Source organism: Planococcus citri, chromosome 4 (genome assembly GCF_950023065.1).
Source record: "Planococcus citri chromosome 4, ihPlaCitr1.1, whole genome shotgun sequence".
Lineage (NCBI taxonomy): Eukaryota > Metazoa > Arthropoda > Insecta > Hemiptera > Pseudococcidae > Planococcus > Planococcus citri.
Window position 1 is genome coordinate 18,664,840 of NC_088680.1, and position 7,323 is coordinate 18,672,162.

Genomic DNA, 7,323 nt, shown 5'->3' on the forward strand with positions numbered 1-7,323 from the left:
TAACCCTCCACAACTTTTTATATTAATATTTTTATGGTTGTTACTTTTCTTTAAAAAAATATTCTGCTCTGGAGATGAGTAAAAAATGAAAAAAATGGCAGGTGTCGGTCTTCGAAATTGAAAATAATATAAACTCGAGCAACTTTTTGGCATAAAAAAAGTATGGACGCACCTAAAACTAAAAACTACAGAATGTTGTAAAATTTCAGATGAAAAACATGACTTTCCCCTCAAATTTTCAATTTTTGGTGAGAGGGAGGTGAGAAGATTGAAACTTTTTTCCATTTTTTTGCAATTCCAAGTAAGTATTAAGAAGCTAAAAAAAATGAAAAAATGAAACTTCTAAAATGAAGGAAAAATAAATCAAAACATGGAAAATTTTGGAGTTTGGTATAAAAAAATGGAGGAGAAATACTCGTACATGTTTTTATCCAATTTTTAAAGTTTTTAAAGGGGGGATAGTGAAATTTCTTCTCACTTCGATTACAATAATTTTATATGAACTATGGACCAATAAAAATTCAAATTTCTAAAAAATTCAGTAAATATATAAAATGTCGAAATTTGATTCAAAAAACGTGAAAACAGGACGTTTTCTCCAAATTTTCGATCTTTGAAAAATTATGTAAGGGGTGAAATTTTTTCGAAATTTTATATATATCATCCAAGAAAAAATGTAAAAAAATGTAGATTTTTAAAACCAAGGAGAGAATAGTTTATTAAAAGAACAAAAAATTGAAAAACAGGACATTTCTACCAAATTTTCAATTGTTTTGTGAGAGAGGGGAAGCAGGAGAACCGAAATTTCTCTCGATTTTTTTGTTTTTTTTTTTATTTTAGTAATTCCGCATCAACCATAATAAGAAAAAAAGTTGAGAATTCTAATTTCTAAAATAAAGGAGAGAATAATACATACATGTATTTACATAATAAACGTGAAATTTCAATGTTTGGTTAAAAAATGGAAAAACTGGGCATTTTTCTCAAATTTTTGATTTTTTAAGGGTGGGAGGGAGGAAGGAAGAGATGAAGAGAGGAACGTAGGTTGGGGGGGGGGTCAAAATTTGTTCGATTTTTTTCTTTTAGCAATTCTGCATTTAAATTTCTAAAATGGAAGGGGGAATTATTTCAATAAATGGAAAATTTTGGAGTTTGATTCAAAACATGGAAAAGGAAGAAATTTCCCACAAACCATAAATTTTTGGATGGGAGAAAAGGGGCTCAAATACTTTCCTATTCTTTGAGGGAAATTCTACATCACTTAAGACAGGGTATTATAGGTATCTAACGGAATTTTTCAAGCAAAACTCACCGATTTTTCACTACCTTTTCACTTCCATTACAAAAATATTTCCACACAATCTTAGCTCCCACCCCACCTCCTCATATTTTTCCCAGCTTTTTTGGAGTTATTAAGAGAACGTCCTTTTTGACCATTGGCATAAAATTTTTCAAAATTTCAAATCAATTACAAACACCCAACGAAGTTAGGGCAAAAGTTCTCCAAAATTTATACCAATAATTCAAAAAAAAAAAATAATCAACCCAACTCAACAATAGGCTATTTTATTTTTGATGTCAGAAGTCGATTTTTTTGGCCATTGGCAGGTTCAAAATTTGAACGGTAATTCGTTGTAAATTTCAATTTTGAACAAGAAAAGAAAATTGGCCCCAGGCCCCAGCGAAACAAAGGAGAAAGTTTTTGGAAATTCAATAAGAAATCGAAAACTTGAATAGCATTATTTTTTAGGCGAGAAGTCGTTTTTGCTACTCCTTGATATTTTCCCAGTTCAGATAGTAATGTTCTAATGATTTCAGATAATAAAACTAAGGGTCCAAGCGAAGCAAGGGCAAAAGCTTTCGAATGTTTTGGAAAACGAAAATGAAAAAAAAACTACAATGGAATCAATTTAAGAACGACCCTTAGCCCAAACTTCAAATCAGAAACTTGAACTTGAAAACTGCCCTGAGCATTTAAAAAATCTCAAAATGTGATTTATTTTGTTAAAATAAGAGGAATCAAGATTCCAAAAAAACTAGAAAAAGTGATGAAAACTGGAAACCAAACTTGAATCAGGATTTGAATCGAGTGACCTGAAAACCGAAACCGAAACCTAAACCTATAATTATACCTACATACATTCAATTTTCACAGCAGTGATGAAAAAACGAAAAAAAAAACGAAAGCACAATGAAATTTAGAATTTTACAGATCAAAACGAAATTTTTCTCAGTACCTATTAAGTATAACGTTAGGAAAACGATATTTTATTTTTAACCGAAACAAAAAAAAGCATTTTTGTTGCAAAAAATAGCAAAAAAAATAAATCAAAGAGGCACTTTTGGGGAAAACGAAATAAAAACGAAAGAATTTGGCAAAATAACGCTAAACACGAAAAAAATCAAAGCTAAAACGAAAACTAAACAAAAAAAATTTTTTTAACCTTGTGATGAAAAAACAAAATAAAAAATATTTCATTGATTCAGTACTTTGATTCATTTTTGGAAAAAAGCAACCAAAATAATTAGAAACAATAAATAATTTTTTCAGAATTTGACAGTTTTTGAATTTTTAAAAACAAAATAATAATAGCTAAATAGGTACGCAGACCTACCTATTTGAAAACTCACCTACTTGACCTACTCGATTTTTTTCAGAAAACAAAAATTCGTATCTCAAAAAAATGACCAAAAAAAATCACATTTATCAGCACAATTCAGCACAATTATAAAATTTGCACTTGGAAAATGCCAACATTTTTTCTTTATTTTTCAAGAGCAACTTTATGAAACAAAAAAGTAACCATAGAACTGAAAAATATGAAATAAAAATGCCTCAAAAGTAACGATTTGCGAAAGATAGAACTACGATTGAACCCAAAAAACTTTTAAACTTGAGTCAGAATTGAAACCTTTCACCCCCCCCTTCCCCTTCTTCAAAAGAAAATAAACAATAATTCAAGAAAATTTCTTATAGGTTAGGTGTTAACTCCTGGTGCAGTCTTTTTTACTATTTTCAAACAACCCTGTTCCATTATTAATTCATACCACTAAAAGAACAGAAACTGGAACTAAAATGCCATGAAAACGATACCGAGAAACAATGAGAATGAGAAACAGAAACACCAAAATACGAGTAACACTAATGAAAACGAAAAACCGAAGCCAAAACGACACCAAAATGACAAAAAAACAACAATAGTAAACCGATAACTGTAACGTAACCAAACTGTAACTGTTAGGTAGTAGGTACCTACTGACGTTGAGATAACCAACACCTGTAACTTCCAACTGAAACCACCAATAATTTCAACTGAAAACTAATCAAAAACTGATTAAAAATCGCTCAATCAAGTCGTAAAATAATTTTTTTTATGATGAAATCACTCCAAAACATATTGCTACTGTCAATTAGGTACACAGTATGCTGAACCGGTATCGTGATTTTTGAGACACCCTAATTCATTACACAGACAGACTAAAATTCATGATTCTTGCATCAGGAACTTGAACTTCCCCAAATACAAATTCAAAATTATGTATTTGAACTACCTATATACTCCACTCAATGTCTCAACAGAAAAATAAACAGTACGCAGGATGAATTTGACTATTTGAGACCGAAACAAAAACTTGATAGAAGATAGTAGATAAACAAAACTCGAACTTCAAGACAACATTTTAGAACGCCTTCGAAATCGCCAATGCTATGTACGAAAACAAGCCTCAATCCAACACAGACAGGACATCCACTAGAACTTCACAAGAAATCCAAAACATCACCATTCAACCAATAACCCCAGCTTCTGCCAAACATCTCCCAATTCACAACGAATCCTTCGACACTTCTTGAACACGTTGTACCGCAACACGAATAATAAGTTTGATTTTACATTTATATGTTTGTCTGAGTGGTATCTACTGAATCAGCGGTATGTTGTATCTATTTTTCGATTTGTATGTCTTGGAAAAGCATCACTGTACGTACGATTAAATAAGAAGCACCAGCAGCCGTGGGAATGAAAATAACAGTAGACTCCCTCTGTTGAATAGCACGCACGCCACTGATCAGATACGCACGATTCAATGAGCATTCCTCGTTCTTGATTTGGAATTACCTTTTGCGGTAAGCCTTACTTCACGCTGATTTAACCGGCGTTGTTAACACTCTCACGGGCTAAATTTACCCGTGCCCGAGCGTACATTCTATTAACTCGATCTAATAGCTATAAGGAGTGAAGAAGAAAAAAAAAGATCTTCAATAAAAAACCTAACCTTATCCCCGTGCTCGCGTTATCGACAAAATGAAACAATTAATTCGACAAAAGGATAGGAAAATCATCGGACGATTAATTTATCTCCGAGGTATATTATCTACACGTCAAACTGAACTGATCCCATTTGGCATTTGGTTGTTTTTTTTGCAACTTCGCAGATCGAACACAATTGGCAATCTGGTTGCGATGAAAATGACATTTGGCAAACGCAGAAGCACCATTCGTAATCCTACACAAACCGAATACATATGAATAAAGAGTGAAAAAAACTCGACCTTTAGTAGTATTACTACTTTACGATTATTGCATTTTAAACCCGTCATACGCACACCTGGTCATCGCCGGAATATTCTTTATTCATCAGATTACGTATTACAATACGTGTTGCTCGTAATTTAATCATTTCCAATACCAAACACGTAAATAGATCGTAAAACTGGCAGAATCTTTGAACGAGTTAACAGTCTTTAAAAAGAATACAACCATCGCATACCGCATATCTATACGTAGGTACCCGAAAGGTAATTTTTATTGTCATTTTTAACCTTACGGTGGTAGTCCGAATAAGTTGCAGCTACCTATGTCAAAAATATTTTATCGTTTTCTTTTGTAGCGTAATACACACTTACACAGACTCTAGTATTTACTTCGAAAGCGTATCAAATTTCCAACTGCAGTGCAGAATGACCGAGCCGAGCAAACGACGTTGCGCCAAACGTAATTTGTAAATATTAACTGAAGAATAAAAAAAACAACGCTACAACGGGATGAGTTTGTTGTTCTATGCGGCGATGATGGTCTTCTGAAACACTCCGAATTACTCACCAGATCGTTAAATAGACCGTATAAATCGTTTATGATGTCGAACACTTCTTACTTTTTACTCCTTTTGCTGTAAAAACCATACCAATGTTCGGAGCTATCGGCGGTGTAATTCGAGGAAATAATCCATCATCGATTAAGTTTCTTAGTTTCTTACTTCGGTAATGGAAGGAAGTACGGTTTTGATGACAGATTTTTCTTCCTACTGCACGGACGTATCTCTTTCGTGATTGTTGTACAATAAAACACATACCTGGGTCTGTAACAAAACGTATAAATATATTAGCTATTGCGGTTTTAGGTACTTAGAGTAGTCGTCAAAATATTTACACAAACAATTACTCCGGTGATGGTGAATTAGTATGTCCCGTTGAACTGGAAACTTGACTCCTGGATTTGGTTTCAAAACCGAACAATATTGTAATGATTATGATTACACCAAACATCGCGGATTTATTAGTTTATTCGTAAAACAACTCGTGTACGGATAAATTTCACTATATTAAACATTAATTCGAAGTAACTGCGACGAAAACGACGAAGAACTGATGAAATTACTCAAAACTGATGCTAACTTATCACAGAAAAACTAAAAGAAAAACAAACAATGGATAATTTCAGAATTGCCACTTTGGGAAAACAAAAAAGTATCGATTAAAATTTAAAAATTAAAAACAAACATTTTTGATATTTTGACCTTGAAAATTTTCCTTATCACTTTCATTCAATAAAAGATCAAAGATGATGTGAAAATGAGGAATAAAAAAAAATTGGTTAAAGCCAAAGATTAGAGGTTACAGAAGGTTACTGAGAATGACTGAATGAGAAAAAGGTTTTGGTTAGAGATTACAGAATACAGATTAATATGATTATTTACTCAATGTCAAAAATTATTTTTAAATTGGAAATTTTTTCGGTCAAAGGACAAAGGTTGAGGTTAGAGGGATTTTTTTTAAAATTAAAATTAGGTATCTAAAAATACCTACATAATATACATTTCCTGTTTTTATTTAGGTAAGTATTTAAAACTGCAACTACTGCAAGATAATGATAATGACTATCAGTAATGAGGATGAGGAACCTATACGAATGAATTGTTTTCATCAAACTACTCTACTTCCTGTTTGTTTCTGGTTTCTGCAAAACTAGAAAAAAATTATTTTAATTTTTCCAAAATGAATTATCAGTTGCCACCCTCCAAGACTTTTCAATCCTTCTCATCAAAATCGAATCTTTTTCTTGTAATGTATCTAATGTAATTAATGTAGGTACCTACCTAATGGATTTTTCAGTAGTTTTCTTGAATAAAAAATTTATTGCCGAATTTTATGATATATTTTATTGTTTATCATCTTAATAGCTCGAAAACTCACTCAGTTATGGTCATATGGTCTCGTTAATTTGAGTTGAAAAAATTGTACGATTTTTATTTTATTTTTATTAAAACGTTGAGAAAATTTAAATGATTCAAAGTCAACAAAATCCAGAACCTTTCATTGGGAGCTCGAAACACTCGAATATTAAAAAAAGAATAAGAATCTGAACTATCTACTCGAAATTTTTTAATGGTTACAGTGGTAAAAGGTTAGGGAAATACAAATTTCAAATTCTGGTTACGGTTAGGTATGAGTTCCGGTTTTGTTTTTTAAAATTTCGATTATGGCCAACTTATTGAATAGAATTTGTTCCCAAAATTTTCTTGGGTCAATTCCGGTTACCGCTAAGGTCAAAAATTCCGGTTCGCATCCCTGCTTTTACTCTCGCAGATCCGGTTTTCAGGGTTAAGACCAGCAAAATACCGATCAAAAGGTCAAACTAAAATAATTATAAATAAAAATTAAAACTATGAAATAAATATCAATTAGGTAAATTTATTAATAAGTAGGTACCTACCAATAATTTTATTTCTTTTATTAAATTTTTAAAATTGATTTTCAATTCAATTTTAAATCAATGATTTCTCAGAAAAGTGAAATCAAAATTGAAATGACTTTTCTGACTCCTGATTCCTGAATGTCATTTTCTTTCTGTTGATTGAATGATGATAACGCCAAAAAATGTATATAAATCACTGAAAATTACCAAAAAATAATCAGATTTCAGTAGGAATTTTGCAAAACAGAAAAAAAGTCAAAAACTTCTGAAATTCTGTTTAAAGAAAATGGGTCAAAATAGTGTAAAAAGTTGAAAACTGCTAAAAACATATTGAAATCACCGACATTTA